This window comes from Chiloscyllium plagiosum, unplaced genomic scaffold, assembly GCF_037043375.1.
Source record: "Chiloscyllium plagiosum isolate Xiang-an unplaced genomic scaffold, Cpla_swu_hap1 HiC_scaffold_2, whole genome shotgun sequence".
In the NCBI taxonomy this organism is placed as follows: Eukaryota; Metazoa; Chordata; class Chondrichthyes; order Orectolobiformes; family Hemiscylliidae; genus Chiloscyllium; species Chiloscyllium plagiosum.
The window spans coordinates 111,767,017-111,792,592 of NW_028270140.1; the positions used below are offsets into that span (position 1 = coordinate 111,767,017).

Genomic DNA, 25,576 nt, shown 5'->3' on the forward strand with positions numbered 1-25,576 from the left:
GGAAGGAGGTAGAAGAAGGCTGTGAAGGATTGAAGGCAGTGAAGGGGAGATTACCAGATAAAATGGGATTAGTGATTTTTGTGGACAGGGTGGCCTGATGGTCAATGGTTGGGTCATGGTCCAGATGGAGATAGGAGGAGGAGCCCAAGACTGAGCACTCAGACTCTGCAATGTAGGGGTCAATGCATCTGACAACAACAGCACCACCCTTGTCAGCAGGCTTGACCACAATGTCAGGGTTGGATCTGACAGTAGGGAGTACAGCCAGTTCAGAGAGGGATAAATTCAAATGAAAGTGAAGGGCAGAGAAATTACCAAAGTCACATTGTTCTCGATAAACAGGTTAAGTGCAGATAAAAAGTTGAGGGAGAGTTCCCAGTGGAGGGAGAGTTTTAGAGGCAGGTGAAGGAGTCTGTGGGATTGGAAGAGAACTCTTGTCCAATAAATGGGCACAGAGATGAATGCGACAGAAGTAGAGTTCAATATCATGCCCTGCCTGAAGTTCATTAATGTTGGGGCACAGAGTAACAAAACTAAGACCTTTACTGAGTACAGAAATCATGCCAATTTTGCTGAACTCATTCCCTTTCCACTCATGTCTCTTACTACTGACCCCATGAACTCTGTCAGAAAATCAAAAATCACTGTCCACTTCTGCATATCCTTCCAGAACATCTGTTTCACAACAAGTGAAGCTAGATTCATTGTTAGTTTTAGCAATTTGATCGATCAAGTTTTGTTAAACATAGATATTAAGAGATATGGAGAAAGGTCTTGCATCTGGAATTGGGTTGCAGGTGTTGCTTTCGTTGAATGGTAGAGCAAACTCAAAGTGCTAAATTGCCTACTCCAGTTCTTAGCCTTCTATAACATCATGACCTTGGCTTAGGGCAATTACATCTTGCACCTTACTTACCTAGTTTTGTTGTCCACCATGCACTTATCCAATCATGATGATGATGATGTTCATCAAATGTCAGTTTTTGCTGTCTTTTCTACTTCTCTGGTGTTTTCTACCACTTTGAGGGTGTTACCTCATTCTACACTTCTGTTATATTATTGATGATTGTTTTGTTACAAATCATTCATCAGAGATTGATTGACTTCATAGGTTAGTTTATTTCAAAGAGGAAGACACTGTTAGAAGTTATGAAGCAGATGTTGTAGCATATAGGCTAATTTCTCAGCTAACGCACACAGCAGACTGATTTGCAGTCACAGCATAGTACACACAGCTCATGGAGTCCTTAAAGTTGAACTTTCTGAAGAGTGGAGTACATATGCAACATCCTTTCCAAAACTGTTTCTGAAAACAATCGAGCCTGAGACTCTACAAGATATATGGAATTTACTGATACATCCAGATCTCACAATGGCAACTTTGTCAGCAGGTACCTTAGATTAGCTGCAGTAATTAGTGACTGTCTTTCCTGTTTGTGTTTTGGATTTATTATGTAATGCATCAGGACAGGCAGGTTGTTGGAAAACTCGAAAAGCCTTATTTCATCCTGAGTTCCAGCTCTCCACTGTATCAGAATATACATGGACCTCATGAGATCTTGATTCAAAGCACATTTTTGCCATGTCAGCTGATTGCCATATACTTTCTGTGGGATCCTGAATACCAAGGTGTTGTCCTATGGGTAATTTTGGAAAATTTGTAAGCTGATTTTTATTGTGCACCTTAGTCACCTTCTCCTTTACAAGCTGTCAAATTTCAAAAAATGCATTTGGGTTACTAAATTGATATGCATTAATTTGCCAAATATAAAGTCTGCCAGAGATAGAGTGATTGCAGTCAGGTGCCTTGCCCTCAAATAAACCATTGAATGTGTGCATCTTGCTTGATCTGCTTACATTTGAGGATTACATTTAATTGTATGTAACTAAATGCATTACATTTAATTATTTGTATGCTATTGTATGTGTACCTTGACTTTAAGAGAGTTCACCTTGAAGGACTTCATTTGTTTACATTTGACTGTGTTAATCAGACATTCGGCTTGACAGTTGGGCCTGAAGTAATGTGGAGAAGAAGTAAAGGATTCATATAATCTTAAGTTCGATATTTCCAATACTGACTATTTCTGTGCTTCAGAGAAGCACTGGTAGTCCTTGTGCCATAGGAAAGGTGTGTGTGTTCTTAATCATTCTCTTAGTGATGAAGACTGTTGAGTGAAATTGGGAATGCATAGCATCAAAAATGAAAGAGACCTGGGGATCCAAGTTGGCGGCGACTCAGCAAGTCTGAGTCTACAGTGCTCCTCCCAAGACTTGGGCAAAGTGGGTCACCCACCCCCACCACACTCACCAAATCATTTAAAATAGCTGTTTAATCTAATTAGTTGTTTAGTATTGAATTTAAACAATTTAATATTCAGTAAAAATGACTAAAGGGAAGGGAGCCCACAGCTCTCAGCAAGCAGGAACCCCTCCCCCACCCTCTCCAGCTGCAGCAGAGGCATACGCAGCTGCCCCAGGGGACTTACCTACAGTGGCGAGCCTCGTGGAAATCATCTCTAAACTGGATGCGAAGATCGACGCTTTTATTGAAGAATCTCGAAGTCAATGGGACTCACTCTTGGCCGCGCTGCAAAAGCACAACTGAGACATTAAGGAAATTGAGCACAGAGTCGGAGGGGCGGAGCTAAAGGCTGCGACCTCCGAAAGTACAGCGTAATCGGCCATGGATCGGGTCCGGACTCTCGAACAGCGAGTCCGGACCTTAGAGAACCACATTGACGACCTTGAGAATCGAGGTCATCGAAAAAATATTCATTTGCTGGGCCTTCCCGAACAGGAAGAGGAAGGCCAGCTTACAGTGTTTCTCGAACAGTGGCTGCCACAGCTTTTAAATTTGGAAGCTGGATCAGGCCAGGTAAGGGTGGAATGGGCCTACCGGGTTACAATACGTGGGCCCGGCTCGAACCAGCGCCCCCGCCCGGTCCTGTTCCGGCGGCAGAGCTGTAAGGAGAGGCAGATACTCCTAGAAGCCTCTAGAAATCTTGGAAAAGATCCCCAAGCCATGATTTATAAAGGTTCCAAGATCATGTTATTCCAGGACTTTTCCCCAGCTCTGGTCCGAAAGAGGAAGGCATTCGATGAGGCGAAGAAGTGTTTAAGGGACTTAAATATTCAGTACACCTTATGCTACCCAGCGACGCTATGCTTTAACCATGAAGGATCCGTGTATAACTTCGGATCGCCGGAAAAGGCTAAGGAATTTTTGTACTCTCTTAGATAAATTGTAAGAGATGATTGATGTTGGTTTGCCTTCCCCCCACTCCAGTTTATATCCCCCCCTTTTCTTTTTTTACCTTACTGTTTAATATTATCTTGGGGGGTGGGGAGAGGGATTTATTTATTTGTTCTCTACTTAACGATTTTCTCCCCCCCTTATTTTTTTTTATTCTATCTGTATATAGGCCGGGAGGTCTAGTTAATGTTGGTGGGGGGAGGTGGTTACATTATTCTATTTTATCTCTGTCTCGAGGAGCGGGGTTGTTTTCCCTTGTTATTTTGTATTATTATATTTAATTATTACTTATTGAGGTTCTAATTTTATAGTTATATATGTTTATAGATGGTATTAACATTACGAAATATATCCAGGTGTTGGTGTGGGTGGGGGGGTGGGGGTATGGTGCTCACTGTTAACTCGAGCTCTGTAGTATATTTGAATTTTCCTCATCCTATTGAGGAGCACCTGGGTCAAGGGTGGGGCACTGGTTGGGAGAGGATACGATGGACCTTTGGAAAGGAAGTGATACCCCCTGGGATCAAGGGGGAAAATCTCCATTTAAATACGTTTTATATTTTTTTATTTAGAAATAGTTTTTTATTATACTGTTGTGAGTGTATTAGAGAGCCTTTATTTTTGTGAATTTTATATGCGCTATGCTCGGGGTGTTCTGGATAGGGTTTCCCCTCCTGAGAGGTCTTGGATTTGCCCGGACAATTATGGTTGATCAGTCGGTTAAGTGGTGCACCTGGAATATCAAGGGGAGTAATTCACCAGTCAAAAGGAAGAAAATATTATCAAATCTCAAGAAAGAAAGGGTTGATATAACTCTCCTACAGGAGACACACTTGTTGGATAAAGAACACTTGAAATTGCGACAGGGTGGATTTGATCAGGCCTTTTTTCTTCTGTTAGCTCAAAAAGCAGGGGAGTTGTTATTCTTATTCGGAAGAATTTCCCTTTCAAAATCGTAAATAAGATAAAAGACAAATCTGGATGATATATTCTGATTAAAGCCCTTATAAATGGAGAGAAATATGGGATTTTAAATTTGTATTGACCCCCGGCACATCCTTTTAAATTTATAACGGAAGCCTTCTCAAAATTGATGGCTCTCGGTGCCCGTCATACAATTATAGGGGGAGACTTTAATTGTATTATGGATCCGGAAATAGACAGGATTCCCAAGAGTACTGCAGGAGTATCTCCCAGATCTAGACAATTGGTGGATTTGAACAAAGAATTAGGATTAGTAGATGTATGAGATGTCTTCATCCACAGGGCAGAGATTTTTCTTTTTACTCCAATCCACATAAATGTCATACCAGAATTGATATGTTTTTTGCCCCCTCAATTTTTTTAAATTCCATATCATAAAATAGGTAGTACAGCAATTTCCGACCACGCTGCTGTATATATGGAAATCAAGGCGAGGAACAATGGGACATCCCCTCGGCATTGGCGTATGGACCCCTTCCTAATGAAAGATAGTAAATTTGTAAAGTACTTCTCTCAAGAATTTAAAACATTTTTTAGAAATTAATTTAGGTACGGCTAGCAACCCATCAATGATGTGGGAGACCATCAAAGTTTACGCGTGAGGTTTGATCATCTCATACTCAGCGACCCAGAAAAGATTAAAGGGAGAACAACAGCATCTGCTCGAAGCTCGCTTAAAAGCAGCTGAAACAGCATACGCTGATATACCTTCTATTATCAAATTGCAAAGGATTACGGCCCTTAGGACAGCTCTAAAACACCACGCTTACCCAAACGGCTAAGAGGGAAATATTATTTGCAAAATAAAGGTTATATGAATTTGACTACAAACCGGGTAGATACTTAGCATTTCTTGCAAAGAAAAAAAAGGTCCCTCAAACTATCAAGTCTATCAAGGAAGGTACAGGTATTTTGACTCATGATCATAAAAGGATTAACGCAATCTTCAGAAAATTTTATTCTGATTTATATAAATCGTAGGATTGTGAAGACAGGACTACGAGGATGCAATCATTTTTTAAAAATTTGACCTTTCCAGACCTAACTCCGGAACAGGTATCGGTCTTAAATGCTCCCCTAACAGTCTAAGAAATACTTGACACAATCAGGCAACTTCAGACCGGTAAGGCACCTGGCCCAGATGGCTTTCAAGCTGAATTCTATAAAGAATTTACAGGAATATTGGCTGGTCCATTTATGGACATATATAACTACGCATACAGTCAGGGCTGTCTCCCGCCTTCGTTGAAAGAGGCAAATATCTCTCTTATCCTTAAAAAAGGAAAGGATCCAGAAGATTGCACGTCACACAGACCAATATCCTTGCTAAATGTAGATCTTAAAATCCTTTCTAAAACGTTAGCACTGAGACTAGAAAGGGTATTGCCACATATCATAAAGGAGGATCAGACGAGGTTTATTAAGGGCCGTAGATCATCCAATAATATTAGAAAAGTTTTGAATATGATTCAAGCCTGTCATCAGGGAAAGATACCAGGAGTAGTAGTCTCATTAGATGCAGAAAAGGCATCGATAGGGTTGAATGGTCATATTTGTTTTACACATGGAAAGGTTTGGCGTTGGAAAGGTGTTTACCAAATGGATCTCAACATTGTATAGTGATCCCAAAGCAGTTGTGGTTACCAATGGATTAGGTTCGGATAGCTTCAGTGTGGATGGGGCTGCCGTCAGGGATGTCCTCTCTCGCCATTGTTATTTATGCTAATAATTGAACCACTAGCAGAAGCTATACGAGCTGATCCTAATATAACGGCCCCGAGGATTGGTACAGGTAAACATAAAATTACCCTTTATGCAGATGATGTTCTTCTATTCCTCAGTAATCCTCTGATGTCCATACCTCGCTTAATCCAAGTTATTAATATATTTAGTGCATTCACAGGCTATAAAATTAATTTCTCAAAATTAGAGGCTATGCCAATGGGTGGCCTTGCTATGATACCCCACTTAGTGGACGGATCCCACTTTCCCTTTCGGTGGTCCCTGGAGGGTTTCTTATATTTAGGCGTTTTTATTGCCCCAGTATTTGGTCAGTTACACAAGGCTAACTTTGTGCATTTATGGATAAGGCAGGACCTCCAGCGATGGGGAGACCTTCCAATTTCGTGGCTGGGTAGAATAGCACTAATTAAAATGAATGTCCTGCCCATCTCCTATACCCTATGATAATGCTTCCGGTGATGCTGCCGAGGCTGGCACTACGTAAATTATGTGGCTGGTTGGGTTCCTTTATCTGGAATCATAGATGGCCCCTCCTTAAGCTGAAGAAGCTACAGCTTCCACAGGCAAGGGAAGGATTGGACTACCCAGATTTAAGAAAATATCAGTTAAGTTCCCTATTAAGTTGCATACTGATTGGGTCTTGTCTGACCCGCAATCAATCTGGCTGGACATCGAGGCTTCTCAAGTAAAATGCCCATTTATTAACCTTTTATTTTCAGACAAGAGGAAAATCATTACGGATCACTGTAAAAACCCTATAATACTAAACACAATTAAAGCTTGGAATATAATGCGGCAAAATGAGGGCAACTCACATAAAACATCCCCCTATGCTCCGATAGTGGGAGCATGGGGATTTCAACCGGGGTTTACAGATGCCACTTTTAAACTCTGGAGATCCAGGGGTATAAAGGAGGAGAAAGTGAGGATTGCAGATGCTGGAGATCAGAGCTGAAAATGTGTTGCTGGAAAAGCGCAGCAGGTCAGGCAGCATCCAAGGAACAGGAGAATCGACGTTTCGGGCATAAGCCCTTCTTCAGCCCTTCCTGAAGAAGGGCTTATGCCCGAAACGTCGATTCTCCTGTTCCTTGGATGCTGCCTGACCTGCTGTGCTTTTCCAGATCCAGGGGTATCTCATGTTTAGGGGACCTATTTAAAGAAGGGATCCTGATGTCTTTTGAACAGCTGCGTCAGAAATTCGGATTACCTAATGGAGACCTCTTTCGATACTTCCAAAGTCGAGATTATATACAGAAGAAGACTACGTTATTAGATAGTCTTTTTAAATCAGATAGAGAATGTAGAGTGCTACGACCAATGGGGGTATCTTCTGTCAGTACTATTTATAATTTACTACATGATGAAGTATCGGGAGATATGGACAATCTGCTTAAAACATGGGATCAGGATTTGGGACTAGAAATCTCTATAGAAACGTGGAATGACATTTGGGAAAACGCCAGAAGAATCACCATCTGCAACAGAACTCAGGCTATCCAGCTGAAGATACTTCATAGGGCCCATATAGCACCGGATTGATTGGCAAAATTTAAGGCAGGAGCATCTCCAATGTGTCCCAAATGTAAAATAGAGGTGGGCACTCTTGTACATTGCTTATGGACCTGTCATAAGATCCGTAGATACTGGACTAAAGTAGCAAGTACCCTGACAGAAATTTTAGGAACAGAAATTAAAGTGGACCCTGTATCTCTCCTTTTAGGCTTTTCGAACTTACCCTCCCTGGATATGCACGGAAAGAGATTATTTTCTATTCTCTCTTTCAGTGCAAGGAAAAATATTTTGGTAAACTGGGTGGCTGAGGGCCCTGCTGGACTTTCAAATTGGCACAGATTAATTATGGAATGTATTCCCCTTGACTTCCTTACAAATATGGTGCACCAAAAGACCGAATTATTTCATAAAATAAGGCAGCCCTTCTTGAATTATATAAATACAGATATTTCGGCTATCCTAACAAGGGCTTTTATTTAACTGAGATTGCGAACCTGGCTGCTCCAGGGCCCCTTGGGGGAGGAATCCCGCACGAATACGGGTTTTGTTATATTTGATGTTAACACATTCCGAGCATGTATCTCACTACCCAATTTCTGTGTTATCCGTTGGGTTTTTTTTTCTTTCTCTTAGTTGAATAATGTAAGAGACTAAATTATACACTCTGGTTAGTTGTAGGTTAGATTAGTAGTTAGTTGAGTTCTTTTTCCCTCGGTATTTTTCTTTTGTTAAATGTTTGTTATTATTTATTTAAGATTTAATTGTATATCAATGTTTATACTTGAGATTTTTGTTTATTTTTGTAAACTTGTAAAAATGTTAAATTTCCAATAAAAATATCTAAAAAAAAAATGAAAGAAATCTAAACATTTTAAAGATCATCTTTCTCTTCAGGAGACTTTTATTCCCTCTATTTGACTTGAATCTGGGAATTATGCCTGCACTGGAATAAAATGTTATCATGTTGATGTGACATTTCTGACTGTTGAATACCAATCCTTTCTTGTGTGCTTTTTGCATCAATAAGGGCAGATTGTGATCATGTTTTTACTTTGTACTTCTTACTGTAGCAATATAATCAGTGATGCAGAAGAATCATGATACAGTCCATGTGAGCATGAAATAATTCCTGGTTAAAGCATAGCATGATTATTGAAAATTATGACATTTTCCAAATGGGGTACGGAATATAGTGAGCATTTTGGACTCCTCTGCAAGATGTATTGATTCATAATCATATTTTGAGAAGAATTTCAAGCCTGAAAATCGCTAAAATGAGTATTTTGTAAGGCCATTGTTGCAAAGCTGTGTTTAGATGTCGTGGATCAAGATATATTGTCAAAGATCCATCAATCTTCATGATGTATGTCATTGAACTACACCAATCTGTTTGCTTCTGTACTCTGTGAATGATTCCATCTTGCTCCATCTTGTCCAACTTGTTCCTCATTTTGTCTTTTAAGTAGACGTTGTATTGACGTAGTGGCCAATGGACAAGTTTGCATTTATCTTCGAGTACGAGGTTACAGCTCCCTTAAAATTGCCAATTTCGTCAAAACATTCTGAATATTTTGACATTAAATCATGAATTGAAGTAGCAAATAAAGCTTCTGAGTTTGATTTCCTTTCTATTGTCTAATTCCATGCATTGTGATGAGTTTAGGTCATAGCATTCTGGTAAAACTGCAACTGCTGACCAGCACTGTCTGGGATGTAGAAAATCTGCCACATCCAGGCAGGATAATTCTACCTGCATTCTAACATTATTGATGCTGCACATGGAATTAGTGAACAAGTTTTACAGTCATAGATTTGATCTTGGCTTTCCACATCTGAATTTATAATAGTGTTAAATTGACATTTCTCCTCATGTCAACTTTAGACAGCAACAAATAGTCACCAGTTTTCTAAAGACATATGATATGAATTTTTGTGAACACTTCAAATGAAATGATGACATTGATATTTTCCACCAGATTGGCCAAGTGGAACATGTGTTCACCACTCTTTGCCTTGAGATTTATATCTCCAGACTCTGGTTTGATGATTATTTCTTGCGTATGCCTTTGTTGAAATACCAGATGATCTTCATTATACCTTCATTGTATACCATCTATCCCTTTGTAACTGCTTCAGCAATGGTTCCAGTGAGCTACTTTTGTCAATGACCTGTCTGCACATGCCTTCCAAAATTAATGAAAATCTGGGTGCATGCAGAAGGCTATCCATTCCACATGTCTTGCTCCATTTGGTTATCCCAGTGATTCAGTCAATAGTCACGTTTTGTACTTAGAACTTTTGAGCTTCATCAACCTATAGGGTTGTTTTACACTTAAGTAAGTCTTCACTTTGCTGAGCAAATTATTCTGGAAAGCATCTAGGGGGTTGGGTGAGTTTAGAAAATCAATAATTCTGTTTGTTAGCTCCCCAAATTAAAAATCGCATAATAAGCTTTCTTCTCTGCATCTGAACACCAAGTGAACCATGAATTTGATAGACTGTTGTCTAAATGGCATGATTTCTAGTCAATAAAAATAGAAATTTAATCTGACAATGAATTGGTCTTTCAATGTGGTCCATGTCTTTTCGGAATCTTTTTAGCACTTCAGCTGTTAATCTTGATCTAATATATCTACATAGACCTTTGCTAAACAATGTTAAAAGCTTATTTTTTCTGAATGGACATGCCCAAATCTAGAAAGAAGAGCTCTGAATGCGGTTAAACACTTTAAAGTATGTTAAGGGATCAGTTGTCCCAATCTAAAATAAAGAATGTTGTGGACTTTCTGTCAATATGCCTTTGACCTTTGTTGGCTATCGATGGGCCTCACACACACTGATCACTTCCTTTCTCAAGTGAGTTAAATTTGTCTCTCCATTGTTTACCAGAAAGCAGTGATTTTACACATACAAATGCTGTAATGATCAAAGATGCAGTGCATTGTTTCATGTGCTTTAACATGAGTTTTCTACTGCTGCCTACTATGTCATGTTAATGATAATGGTCAAGCAATCAATAGGTCACTATGGGGTGACACGGTGGCTCAGTGGTTAGCACTGCTGCCTCACAGCACCAAGGTCCAAGGTTCGATTCCAGCCTTGGGCGACTGTCTGTGTGGGGCTTGCACATTCTCCCTGTGTCTGGTGTTAGGTGCATTAGTCAGAGGGAAATAGGTCTGGGTGGGTTGCTCTTCGGAGGGTTGGTGTGGAATGGTTGGGCCGAAGGGCCTGTTTCCACACTGTAGGGAATCTAATCTAAAGTTCACTATGGATTCATTAACAACATAGATTAGCAGTATGGCAGACCAGCAGTATTAACTGTACTCCACCTTATACTTATGAAACAGACATTACAGCATATTAACTGATTTCTTGCACACAAACAGCAGACTAACTGGCATGTGGATTCACAACATTATACAGAATTTGAAGTCCTTAAAGGTGAACTCTCTTAAATTCAAGGTATGCATACAATAGCTACTCTGAGCCTCACCAATTACTTATCTGAATCTATAACCACTCACATTGTTCATTCACCTTCATGTCCCACTTTTTTCTGTATCTATTCCTCTCCTCAAATTCTTTCCAGTAACATGTTCAAACTCACAACTGTTTAACATTTGTGTTCCATTCATCTCTATTAAAAGCAGTTATTAATCTGCTCATATCCTTACCTTTGTCTTTGATGCCTTTGTTCCTGGTTAAAAACTTCATTGTCTCCTATCCTAGTTATTTCTGGTTTTGAATTTATTTTTACATATTTATATTGAATAGCTTCAGTTAGTATCAATAGATACTTTGTCTGTGTTGCATCGTTAAGTATTTTTATTATTGGAAATAGTTTTGGAGGAGCAAAGAAACAATGGACACATAAGGAAATACATTGAAACTAGAGCCTAGAGGAAATAGCTGTGATACACTTCACTGTACGAAAACTGTTAGCAAAAACATAATAGGAAGTGTAAGATGATAATTGCATTAAAAGACTATCGACATCACAGCAAGTATCATGTTCTGTTATCAAAGATTAGCTATAAATTTAGTATAGATAAGGGAAATGCATTATTTGGTTTTATTATAACTTCAAAGAATATTGAGTGATGTATCTAACCTGACTTTATGCCAATAAATGATTAGTTTCTAGTGCAGTACTTTTGAGCTAGATTCAATATTAGGCAAAATCAAGCAGCAAATTTCCTCAGAGATCATAAAGTAGACTTTATGAATTTGTGCTCTTGGCAAGGAGATTTGACATGAAGAGAGGAATTCAAGCATTGAGGTCAGGCTTTAGAAGATACATAATAAGAATGTAAATGCATTTAATAAAATGTCATATGGGGTGACTTAGGTAGGTTAATTTACCCACCTTGGTGCATCCAAACATCATATCACATGTGCTGTGCCTGGAGACAGTTTCTTGTTTTATGATCTACTTTGTTTCATCTTGGCAAAAGTGAGGACTACAGATGCTGGAAACCAGAGTTGAGATCAGAGTGGTGCTGGAAAAGCACAGCAAGTCAGACAGCATCTGAGGAACCCTGATGAAGGGCTTTTGCCCGAAATGTCGATTTTCCTGCTCCTCGGACACTGCCTGACCTGCTGTGCTTTTCCAGAATCACTCTGATCTAAACTTTGTTTCGTCTTGAACCATTCTCATGGTGTTGTTTGTCAGTGATGAGCTGCTATTGTTTTCCACTTCCAAGTGAAAAGCTAGAATAGGAATCAAACTTATCCTGTTGGCATTACCCTGAATCACACTCTAACTGTTATCTGTGCTAATCAGCTCCCTTATGTAAATAATATTTCCAAACTTTATAGAACATAACCACTCAGATAATTTGCAGGATGAAGTTTTTGGATTAACTTCACTTTTCCTTACTCTCTTTGAAATGAACAGGAGTCCTTGTTCTGGATATTGTTGCGCTCAGTCCACAGCATTATGACACTTTCAGATTTCACTCAGTTTGAAAGCACTAAATTGCTTCCATCACAGGTCCATCAACTTACAATGATTCCAGGTTCAAGAGGTTAGGATGGAGTTCAACTTTTAGTTTGTGCATCAGATGAATGATACAACTGTGCTGCCTTCTCAATGTTTGAGGAAAGAAACACAAGCTATTTCACAGCCATGCCTTAACAACATTTTACCTGCAATTTGTAAAGTGCTTAACTTTAAGAGCAGCTGCATGTTAGGGTTTAAAGGGTGGAAGTCTATGATGTGGTTAGTGAAGGAAGCATAGATTGATTAGCAAGCAGGGAGTTGCATATTTTTATTGGGCCCACATTTTCAGAGCAGTCATACAGAACCTCTTTTAAGGATGTACACCCATATAGACATTCTTTGTCTACTCGTACTTGGAAAAAAACAATGTAGGAAGCCAATTTGTACACGATATGCTAAGCTCATTGCATCAATTTTCAGAGTGCTACCATCTCCTTCCTTTCTTGTAAGACACCAATAATTCAAATATATAGAAAAATAAATAGAAAAATGGTTAGGTAGATACCCATAAACTATATTTAAGCATTCAAAGAAATAAAAAAGAGTATCCTTTTATTGAGTTAACATTTGAAATTTCATTCAGTCATCGGATACATTTTATAGGTGAAGATTTGACAAATGTAGCCCAAGTATATCAGGATTTGCTGCAACTTTATCCTGTTACCAAATCAGAAAGCCTCAGAAAATGTCCAAAAACATAACATTATAATTTAATGACAGCATTATGCCTTAGGTACAGATTTGACACAGGTACCTCCTTTGAAGCAGCGTGAGCTAAAAACACTGCCAACTGCACTTCAGTCTTGAATTGTGGAAAGGTAGTTCACATGCACATGAAAATACAAGTGAAAGGTTCCATTCACCACAGTTTAAGTACTGTCAAAAGTTTAACTTCAGTGAAGGGCTGACTGTTCTCTAAACTCTCTGGTCTGTTAATTGTAAGTAGTTTATTCAAGAACTTTTAAAATATTTAAGGTTGCAATGTAAAATGTTCTTGTTTCATTTGGTGGTGGTTACTACTACTGCAACTACGAAGCTCAAATGATGATCTCATGTCCAGTGAACAAAACCCAACTGAGGCTGGTTTGGCTTCAGTTATGCTGTATATTTTGTATCATAGCACATGTGGTGTATTTTATTCCATTCAACAAAGAGACCAAGACGTTATGCGAGAAGCAGCACCAGGCTTACCTTAAATGAAAGTGTCAACCAAGTGAAACTACAAAACAGGAAAAATTGCTCATCAACTAATGGAAACAGTGCAATATACAGGCTATAACCAATGAAACAGATCTAAGCTCTAAAGTCCTACCACATGCAGTCAGCAAATGTGATGGACAATGAACAAACTCATAGAAGGGAGAGGCTCCACAAATATCCGCATTGTCAATGATATCAGAGCAAAAGACAAGATTAGAGTACAGTATTTGTATCCATCTTCAGTCAGATGATGATCTGTCTCTATGATGATCCAACAACAATACTGAACACTTGTGCTCCAGAATTAGCTGCAGTCTTGCCAAGCTGTTCCAGTATAGTTACAGCACTAGTATCTACCTGGCAATGTGGAAAATTTCTCAGTTGTGTGTCCTGTGCACAAAAAAAGGATAAATCCAACATGACCAATAATCAATGTGATTCAATGAGTCATCCACAATGCTTTTAAATAGCAGAAGAATAACCTGCTCACTGATGCTCAGTTTGGGTTCCATGAGAAATTACTACAGCCTTATTACAGGCTTGGTTTGTAGACAACAGAGTTGAATTCCAGAGGTGAGGTGGGAATGACTGCCCTTGACATCAAGACCACATTTGACCAAGTGTGGCATTAAGGAGCCCTAGCAAAACTGGCTTCAATGGGAATCATGGGGGAATCTCTTTGGGGGTTGGAGTCATATCTGGCACAAGGGAAGAAAGTTCTGGTTGTTGGAGATCAATAATCTGAGCTTCAGGATATCACTGCAAAAATTTATCTAGATAATGTCCTGAGCCCAAGCACCTTGAGCTGCTTTATCAATGATCTTCTCTTCATCATAAGGTCAGAAGTAGGGATATTCACCGACAATTGCACAATGAGTAGCACTATTTACAACTCCTCAGATTCTGAAACAATCCAAGTCCAAATGCAGCAAGCCCTGGCCAACATTCAGGCTTGGGCTGACAAGTAGCAAGTAACATTCACAGCTCACAAGTACCAGGCAATGACCATCCCCAACAATATCATTAAGCATCATTGACTTTGTCACTATCATCATCCAGGGGTTGTCATTGACCAAAACTTCAGTCCATATATATTGTGGTTACAAGAGCAATTCAGAGGCTAACACATGAAAACATTTGTATTTTGCCTGAATATGAATAGCAGATTACAAAAGACATTACATGAAAATCTGAAGAGGATTTACATGATGTAATGGTCATAATGTGTGACATGGGGCAGCATGGTGGCTCAGTGGTTAGCACTGCTGCCTCACAGCGTCAGGGACCCAGGTTTGATTCCTACCTCGAGTGACTATCTGCGTGGAGTTTACACATTATACCTATGTCTGCATGTATTTCCTCCGGGTGCTCCAGTTTCCTCCTACAATCCAAAGATGTGCAGGTTAGCTGAATTGGCCATGTTAAATTGCCCATAATCAGGGGTAAATATAGGATAAGGGAATGGGTCTGGGTGAGTTACTCTTCAGAGGGTCAGTGTGGACTCGTTGGGTCAAAGGGCCTGTTTCCATACTGAAGGGAATCTAATCTAATTTAGAGTGGTGCTGGAAAAGTACAGCAGTTCAGGCAGCATCCAAGGAGCAGTAAAATCGACATTTCGGGCAAAGCATCAATTTTCCTGCTCCTTGGATGCTGCCTGAACTGCTGTGCTTTTCCAGGACCACTCTAATCTAGACTCTGGTTTCCAGCATATGCAGTCATTGTTTTTACCTAATCTAATCTAATTGCCTTCCCTAAAAATACAGAGGGTTGGCAAAAAAGTTAGGGAATTTTGTAAAACTCAGGATTATACTTTCTAAGCCACAACTAGATACATGGGAACTGCACATTCCGCTCCAAGCCACTCACTATCCGGACTTGGAATTGTATTACCATTTTTTGTAACCTGGGACTTCCTCTCTAACAGGATTGTGGGGACATCAATATCAAAGTGACTGCAGCAGTTCAAGAAAACATCTCTTGCCGACTTTCTCAAAGACAACTAGTGATGGCCATTAAATGCTACCCAAGACAGCTAGGCCAACATCCTATGAATGAGAAAAAGATTGTTATAATTTAGATGCACTACCTGCAAGGATGGCAGAAGCACACTCAATTGTACTTTTCAAAAGAGAATGAGTTTTGTTTGTTCATGGGATGTGGGCATCACTGACTACACCAGCATTTATTACCTGATTGTAATAGCCCACACAGCAGTTGAGGCTAGCCACATTGCTGTGGTTGGTAGGCAAGTGGCAGATTTCCTTTCCCAAAGGTCATTAGCAAATTTGATGGGTTTTTATAACAATTTCACCAACTCTTTTGATTGAATTACAATTTAACCATCCACCATGGTGAGATTATGAACCCAGCCTGGGAATATGGATTTCTAGTACCATGACATCATTACTCAGCCACTCCATCCCATTCCTTCCTTGAACAGAAGGAATTGCAGGATGATGGGAAAGGCCAATGGAGTGTAGTTAATTGATAGCTCTTTCAGAAAGCTTGCATAAACATAATAACAAAAAGGCCTTCCTCTATGCTGTAAAATTGTCTATTTCTATGGCTTAAATCCACAATCAGGTAATAAAGGATCTAAACTGGATCAGACAAAAATTATCTATTTACCTTCTCTTGATTTTTTGAGATAATCTTCCAACTGAGTATCCTTCCACACTCAGTTATCATAAAAATTTACAGGGAAATCAGTGAAGTAAGTCTAAACTCCCTTGTTTACAACATTATCTGCTGTATTCTGGTAAGAAGCTAAATGATTTGAACCTTCATCAAAATGTTATGGAGAGAAGGTAAGTGTGAAAGAGAATTGGAGACAGCGGAGTGGCGTGTTAGGTGGATGGTGTGTGGATGAATGGAATGGCTAGTGGATAAGGTGGAAGCTGGGTAGAGAGGCAAGTGGTGAGGTGGATAGTTGGATGAAGAAGGGTTATCAGGTTGGGTCAGTGATAGGGGGGTAAGGGAGGGGTTGTTGGGGGAGTTGGGGGAAGTTTGAGATCAAGGAGAGCAGTTAGTTTTATTGTTACCCAGGTGTTAGTGTAGGACTTTTCTGTTCAGCATTCCCTCAGTAACTAATCAGGTGAGTAAGTTAGAACTGTCCAAACTCTAACTCAGGGTCAAATATTTTGTGCGAGTTCTTGTGTGAGTTAATTCAACTCTATTAAGGGACAGTACTTCAAAAAATGCTTAGCCTTGGTATCAATTGTCAATAAATACTCTTCGTTTCTTGATGGTAAACCTTATCTCAGGGGTAATTGCTTTGGAAGGTTAACAGATTTAAGAGATGTCAACGTATGATCCAGGCTGGAATTTCAGTGTAGTACTACATGAATGTGGCATTGTTGGAAGTATTAAGTTTTTTGCCTTAATCAACAACACTAAACCAGATTGTCCAATCATGATTGTTTATGTAATTTGGCTACGAAATTTCCTGAGATTTCAAGGGTAGCTTTACTTCAAAAATAACATAATTGCCTTTAAGTACTTTAGGAAGTCTCGAGGTCATGAAGGGTTTCAATAAACACAAGTACTTTAGTTAACATTGGTAATACTTTTGTTCAACAATAATGATTTCTTAAAACTATTAGTATTCTTACTGAGAACAAATAAATGAATGGCAAAGACAGAATGTTATCGGTTTTATATTGTTTCCTGGAAATTGTATTTCAGAAATATAATTTACATCAAACTTGGACTTAAGTGAAGAATTACCATTTGAATACTAAATTATATTTTCATAAAGTACTATTTCACAGCATTACAGAGAATTTTATATATGCAATCTTTATAAATATTATTGTATTAATTTTTCTGTAAATGTATTCATCACAACTTCATTTCTTTTGACAAAGAGGCATTGTGTCCAAGATATATTGCTATCCTGATGAAAAAAAAACTGCAGGATTTATACTTCTAAAATTCATATTACTTCTATATAAGTTCTATGGTACTAACTTATTTATTTTCTCATTTTCTTTTTTATTAATTTTTGAATATTCTTTATTGCAGAATGCATAATTTATCTAATCTGACATCACTATTTTTGTCTGATTAGCAATCTTCATAAGTAGGCCATTTAGGAACTAGACTATGCCTATGAATTACCACTCTTTAGCACTTTCAAGGTAAATTCCATTGATGTGGTTTAAATATTTCTGAAATCACTCGATTTTGGCTTAAATATATTGTCATTGGCAAATGTTCAATTTTTAATAATTTGAGGCCTTGTTAAATCAACCTTACAACAAGGTAAATACATTCATGTATAAATAAGAGTGCAGATTAAACTATTTTAATTCACTGAATCCATAATCTTGTTTGCTTCACATCAGCTCTAGTTTTTCATCAATTTATATTTTTCTTCAAATTGTCCATTTGATTATGGTAGTTTGACATGAACTGTGACATTCAGCATAAGCAAAACAAGTGCGAAGTTGGCTTTAAAGGAAATCAAAAGGCATGGGAGCAGAATTAGGCCATTCAGTCCATCAATTCTGCTTCATCATTCAATGAGATCATGGCTGATCTGATAATCCTGAACTCCACTTTCCTGCGTTTTCCCTCACAACCCTTGGTTTCCTTACTGATTAAAAAATGTTTCTCTCAGCCTTGAATATGTACTTAATGACCCAAGCTCAACAGTTCTCTGTGGTAAAGAATTTAATTGATTCACAACTTTCTGAGAAAACAAACGTCCTGATCTTTGTCTTAAATGTGTGGCCGCTTATTCCCTCTGGTCCTAGACTCTCCCACAAAGGAAAACAACCTTTCTGCAGCTGTCCTGTCAAGTCCTCTAAGAATTTTGCATCTTTCAATAAGCTTGCCTCTCATTGTTCTATATTCCAATGGAAAGAGAGATTTCCTGTACTAAGTATGCTTGTCCCTAACATCACCATTTCTAAATGCTCTGATTTAAATATTTCTAAATCACTTGATTTTGTCCACTGGCAGAAGTTCCATAGACACATTGCTTGAAAGTACTGGCCAATTGAGTCCATTTATTGTATCTTAACTCTTCCCATAACTTATGTTACTTTCTATGGTCTTTTGGAAAGCCACAATGGGTGAATGGGTCAGTGGCTGTATGAATAAATAGGTAGGGTAATAGATGGGTGGGTAAGTGGGCAGAATAGCAGGTGAGACAATCAGGTCAGAGTGGTGTATTGGTCAGTGAAAATGGTCAAGAGGACATGCCAGTGAGGAGTTGTATCTTGAAAATGTCAGAACAAGGTAAGGGCATAGTTTGCAGGTCAGAGGACAGTCCAGTCGGGTTCATGGTGTCAGGTCAGGTTTAATCAGGGTCAGATTGTGGTGGAGGCTAAGGGGATGATGTTGGCGGACAGTCAGTTTGAAGAGTTTCAGTGGTACAAACACAAAGAATGTTGGAGAAACTCAGCAGGTTTTGCAGCTTCTGAGAAACAGAAACTGCCTCCAGCCAGATATGACTCTTCTTCAGAATTCAGAACTTCCAACTACCAGACCTGCAGAGTTACTCCAGCATTCTCTGTGTTTCAGATTTCCAGCACCTATATTTCCATCTTCCTTGGGAGTTCAGTGGTTATCAATTCTATTCTACCTTTTGAGTAGCAAAGTGGCTCAGTGGTTGGTACTGCTACCAGGGATCTGGGTTTGATTCCAGCCTTGGGCTACTGTTTCTGAGTTTGCACATACTCCTTAGGTTTGTGTGGATTTACTCTGGGTGCTCTGGTTTCTTTCAAGTCCAAAGAGACAGGCCATGTAGATTAGCCATGGGAAATGCAGGATGACAGGGTGGATTGCTTTTCAGAGGGTCAGTGTGGACTTGATAGGCCACATGGTCTGCTTCCACACTGCAACGATACCCTGGGTGTTAAAGCAGGTTCCAATTCTCTCATGTTAATGGTTATCCAGGAAAATGAGATGAGGTAGAACCCTTGCAATGGCAACAAATGTTGCACATCTCTCCTGTACGTGCTAACACCACAGGGACAGCATATGAATCCGTCCCCAGTTGCACTTCAGTTCTCCAGCTGTTCCACTAGAAGAAACCATAATATTGCGGAATAAATGAAAGTCAGCAGCAAAGGAACAAGCCAAACCGTTGATTTACAGAAAGCAAGTGAAACATGAAATGTGTCAAATGGGGAAAGGTTACTTAACGGAACATGACAGGGGCATGGACTGCAGCGGTTTCAGGAGGCAGCTCGCTACCCCCTTCTCAAAGGCACTTAGGGACAGGCAATCAGCGACACCCAGGTCCCACGAGTCAGTAAAGACAGACTTGAATCCCAGTGCTGGATAAGTTACTTTGGAGAAATAGAAGCGACTATATGTATCATAAAACATTATCGCAGAGACTTAAATGATTTAATTTAAATATGTTTCCCAATGAGCAGTCTTATATTTCAATGTGCACGTAGAAAATTGGTGCCGTATTATAATTTAGATCTTTGAGGTTGAGTTGACCCCGCTTGTAGCACACCGAAACCTAGACATTAATCACATATCTGTGCCCTGCCTCACTAACACAACACAGCAGTGAGAAACCCGGGTTAATAGCTTTGCTCATTAGTGCACTATGGTTTGGCATGTTGAAAGGGAAGGGCAGTTGTTGAAAGTGCTGCTATCTCAAACTGCCCATCTCTGCTGCGGGAAGCAGGGAGCGGGCGGAGCCGAGCCCTGGGTGGGACCTCCCTCACCTTTTCGTCTCCTGCCAGAGGCAAACAGGAGATCAAACTTCTCTTGGTGGGGGGTGGAAAAACAACTCGGATAGCAGAGAGATGTTGAAAAGGGATTAAAACCACCCCGCCACTACACACGCACACAAGAAATAATGCCCTGTGAATTTGCGTAGAAGGGAGAGGGCATTGGTAATGGTAACGTGCCCATCAATAAGACTGCCCAAAGCCCAAAACGCTAAGGGGAAAGCATCTGGACGCCTCACTGCACCGTTCAAACCAATGGTTAGGTGGGATTCAAAATAAAGTCTTCCCTTGTTCAGCACCTGACCAGGTCCAAGGAGAAAGGAAACCAAGGCGGGGCCCCAGACTGTGCAATCAGCTCTGCCAAAGATGTCTGGGGCAAGCCTGGCCCCATTAAAAACTCCGACCTCCGCCCTCTTTTATTGGCCTGGGGAGACAGCAATGAGCGAAGCTGCCCCATGCTGCCCTACTCCCCACCGCCCATCTCCCCCCCCCCCCCCCCCCCACACACACACACACACACACACTGCCTGGCGGGATGGGGAACATGTCCCTGCCGGTTTATAGACGCCGCTTGTCGTAAGCGGCAAACTGGCAGAGATCAACACTCCGGCAAAACGATTCGGTGCGATCGCCCGGCCGTGCATTTGGCCGCGCACTCGCGAAATCAGTTCCCGCGGAAAACGGCACATTTCATTTCCAGAAGGACACAAAACAAGGGAACAACTTTTCACTTTCATGAAACTCGAGAAAGTCGGGTGGTCGGCAGGGAAAAGGCACCGCGCGGGTTGTTTCTAAAGTTGTCTCTCGAGGAGAGAGTATAGCAATCCTGAATTGGGCGAATTTAATGAAAAGTGCATTTGTAAGGAAGTCACAGCCGACTCTCAAAGAGCGCACTGTGCTGAAATATGAAGTGACTTCCTTTTACTGGGCAGACTGGCTGAATGTAAACCTGACTTATTATTAGCTCTGACTGTTAACGTATGTATGTCCTGCGATGTTTTCTTGGTGGGAACGTTGCATTGAACATAGGAGCCCAGTTACATCCCTGGGTAAATAGAGAGAGTAAAAACCGGACAGCCCACACACTGTGCCAGGGTATCCTGCGTTAATCACCGCAGTTACACAACCCTGGCCGTTGTCAGTGTGTGGAGCCAGTTCAGAATAAACAAGCGAAGGAAAGAACAGTCACTAAAGAGACCGCGTTTGAGCTCATAAAACACCTCTGTGTTCCTGAGGAGATCTGCCTCTGCTGTTCCTGGCTATCTCTTCAGACCTTCCCTTTTTAATCGAGTTTACCCATCTCCTATACATTACCGAACTCTGCACCCCTGTTGCTGGTTTCACTTCCCTATTTCATTATTGGTTAGGATGAGGTAAGGATTGTATTACAATCAGATATAACTTCACATTTCCCACCAATAGTTCTCTTGCTCTTCGAAACTTTACCCGTTAAAGTTTCTCGACTATTTCTGAGCCTCACAGGCGGGACGTAACTGTTTAATGACGTGGTGGCCATTTCCTCCGGGTGGGGAGAAGTGTCTTCCTCCTTAATGGACCAAAATCCCCCACACCCAGAGCAACAGGCGGGCATTCAACAGTGAGGCAGAGGCCAGCAAGGTGAGCTGAGTTCAGTCTACACCTCTACTCAGCTGGGATAAGCAGGGACAGGCACTAACAACACCTGCAAGTTTAGCTGCAACTCCGAAAAAAAAGTGTTCTTTTTCTTTTATAATTTTGACAGGATTGAATCTCCGCGATAGCTGTCACGTAAGTGTGATCTGTGTGTTAGAACTGTGTAATGCGCTTTGCAGAAGGTTAAGAACAGGGATGGTGCTCTATTAAGTGACAGATGGTTGTGTTAACGCCGCACAGTCTCCCCTTCTCTCTCTCCCCCCTCCCCCCCCCCTTTAGATAATAACTCAAGTGAAGTTTTGTAAGGAAAGTAAACATTTCTCTTTGTTTTGAAAGAGCCGGTGCATTGAAAAATTTAACTCCTCGGGCACTGTAGCAGGCCAGGAGGTGGCTGGATATTGATGCTGACGGAGAGAACCACCGTCCCCATTGTACATGCAGGTGGGATTTGGGAACGGCGTGGCCCGGGGACAGTAACTTTACAAAGCCAGCATAGCGGGTATCAGCAGCTGGGAAATATTAGGGGGGAAGATATAGTTAATGGTGCGATTGGCTGCGATTGCAGAATGTTTAAGCCATGTGGATTTCGTTATTGAATTCCTCTTGTTTATATTTGTCGGCTGTCCAAGATTAGAAATTAGCCAGCTTTTAGTGTTTTGAACGCAAAGGGTTCCTGGTCAAGCATCCACATGGTTGGGGAATGGCTGTGCGGTGCGGGCTTGCTGGTCTTATTTGATCAGATTTGATGTTTGTCGAAAAGGTTTGTTGTCATCTGTCACTTCAGCTTTTCGGAGTCAAGGGCTCCGGGTAAGTTTGGAGTCTGTCCACTAGGCATTAAAAAAAAACGGATTTACTCCAGATCCCAGCTCACCCCAATCAGAATCGCGAAGAAAAATATGTAAACCGCTCTGGGGAAAGTTATGTGTAGCTAACTATTATTAATATCGGCACCCGGTGTCATTGGTGCTCTGTTCTGATGGAGAGTCGCCGAACTGGGAGCGTTACCTTTGCTTTCTCTCCACAGATGTTGCCAGACCTGCTGAGTTTCTCCAGCGCGCTTTTGTTTGTTTCAGATTCGCAATTCTTTGCTTTATTTCACTGGCGTTCTCTAGACTCTCCCCCATTTAAAACATTTATCGAAATGCTGTGACACGTGTTATATTAATTTCTGGCCACTCCGCATTCCCTCATTTTTGGCATCCGAGTAGCTGAATGCAGAAACTGTACATTTAGGGATGTTATTTGCACAGCTTTTATTTTGTAATTTTAAGAGCAGGGAGAGGCATCTGCTAAACAAACCATTGTGCGCAACGTGTAAGGGAATCCAGCAGTTTCATAATGCCCTCCTTTATTGGAATGAATGGGAGGGTTTGTGTCTGTTGACAGTAGTGTGTGTGTATATGTTTGTACACGTACGGGTGTGAAGACATTTTCCATGGCAGCTCTGCGCCACCTACTGCTCATGTAACCAATGTTTGTAAAATCGGCTGATCACCATCCTCACGAATGCCATCTCCCCCCCCCCCCCCCGATATTAATTAACAAGTTACACCGTCATATCTTCGTGCAGCTTCGAATTAGGGGGGAAATGGGGATTGGTTTGCACTGTATAGCATTCTGACCCTTTCAGCTGTATTGTGTCAAACGTTCGTGTGAATGATGCAATTAAAAAGAAATACAATCTGTATCTTTTGCCAAAGGCAATGGAGGACAGCCCCCTAGTCACTGAAGACGTTTGTTTGGTCCTTTCCCGTTTTGCAGTTGACTGCAGTAAACTACCAGCGTTCCGAATCCAGATTTCGAGCGTATCCAATCATGCTACAGTGTCATCCAGAATCCCTACTCCAGACATAACACAAGTGTAAAACGTGAATCCAAAAATAACATGTGCTCTCATGTTGAATAATATCATGCCAACACGTGCAGTCACCTTTGGCACACTTACAACATTTTTTAAAAAAAGCACATTTAAGATAATAGAATATTTGTAATTTACACTAAATAGTTGGAACATAAATACACTGAGGCTCTTTGGCAAACTCAAGTATTTAATGTAATTCAGCTGTATTCCAATATCTGGACAATATGGCCATTGGCCCTGGTAAACATTTTTAAAAGCTGCTCTGCAAAGCTTTGAAGGATACCTTCCTCTGATTCCACAGAGTATATTGTGTCAAGATAGCATTTATCTAAAATAGAATAATAAATTCTCACAAAAGGAACCTATTCAATGCATCCTGCTTGTGGCAATTCTTTGGAAGCATTATCCAATTAGTCACGCTACCTTGCCCTTTCCCCAAAGGCTCTGTATTTTTCCCCAGTTCATGTACAGACCTAATTCCTTTTGAGAGTTAAATCAGTTGGTGCCATATTTGAATTAATGCCATTGTGACTACAGCACAGACCACTAACCACTTAACACCATACATCAGCATCAAATAATGTACAGCAAACTGGTAAGTCAATAGTGCACAGCCCCCCTGCCAGAGGCTGGAGTTTTTGTTGGGTTGAATTTTGTTTCTGCACAATCTGCCCAAAACCAGTCAAGCCACAACAAAATACCATGGAATTCCAAGCACAAATTATAAGTTGCATACAATGTCTTTCCTCAAATTTATGCATGAATTTAAAACCATTGTACTGGATATTAGGAAGATTCACAAAACCAATAATGCTTCCAGACTCAATTAATCTCTGTGCAGTTTCCTGATTATGGGTCATCAAGAAGGCTTTAAATATTAAGGTTTTTTTTCAGGCCCTGGAAAACTGATAGATGCCTTTTAAAAGTTTCTTTTTAAATTATTCATAAAGTGATTGCTGTCAGTTACAACCCTGTAACTAGCGTATGGTTCTACTTAACATTTTTTGAAACCATTTCCGTCATTTAAAGTTGGATATTAACAGATTGTAAACTAGAAACCCTGATTTAAAATGCTATTTTTGTGATAAACCCACTTCAACCTCATTAATCAAGCTGCATCACACTACTTTTTAAAAATATATCAAGAATATTTTTTAAAAGTCTTTTGAAAACTTTCAAGTATGGGGTCAGTTCACTGATAGCAGGAAATGTTGAACAATCTTAATTGATCATATGATATTGAAATCAAAAGATGATGGAGTAGTTTCCATTTATGTGACTCCCTTTATTTTGAAGTCATTATTTTCAGATAGGAAACTTTTCACATGAAAACAAATTTTTCCTTCTGCATTAACCTATGAATATTGGTGCACTAGGAGAAAATTATGATGGGTCAACTGACCTTCTTCTGTGCTATGACCATTTGATGATTTTATTCTGATGTATTGTACAGTTTAGTATCAAGCCTACAATGTGAAATATTGCAAGATATATATTTTGAAACTTAATGAACAATCAATGTCAGATTGAATGTCTCATTGGTGTGAAATTAATTTTTAAAAATGCTTACATGTTGGCAGTACTGGAGTTTACAGCTAAAGGGTGTCATGAACTCAAAACAGTTTCTCTTTCTGATGGTTAGCTGCTGTAGATTTGGATGCTAATTTGCTGAACGTAATCTACCTTTC

At 40.1% G+C, this 25,576-nt stretch overlaps 1 protein-coding gene across 5 annotated transcripts in view; it reads left to right on the top strand.

The window, feature by feature from the left end:
• Positions 1-25,576, top strand: part of LOC122559186 (hyaluronan and proteoglycan link protein 1-like) — a 286,292-nt gene that overhangs the window by 138,591 nt on the left and 122,125 nt on the right. Inside the window, exon 1 of one of the 5 annotated variants that reach the window (XM_043708575.2) lies at positions 21,904-22,012. The exons of 1 other annotated variant lie outside the window; for it this stretch is intronic. The gene's annotated coding sequence lies outside the window, so the exon portion shown is untranslated. 3 more of the 5 variants (XM_043708586.2, XM_087999673.1, XM_043708581.2) reach the window with 3 other exon arrangements.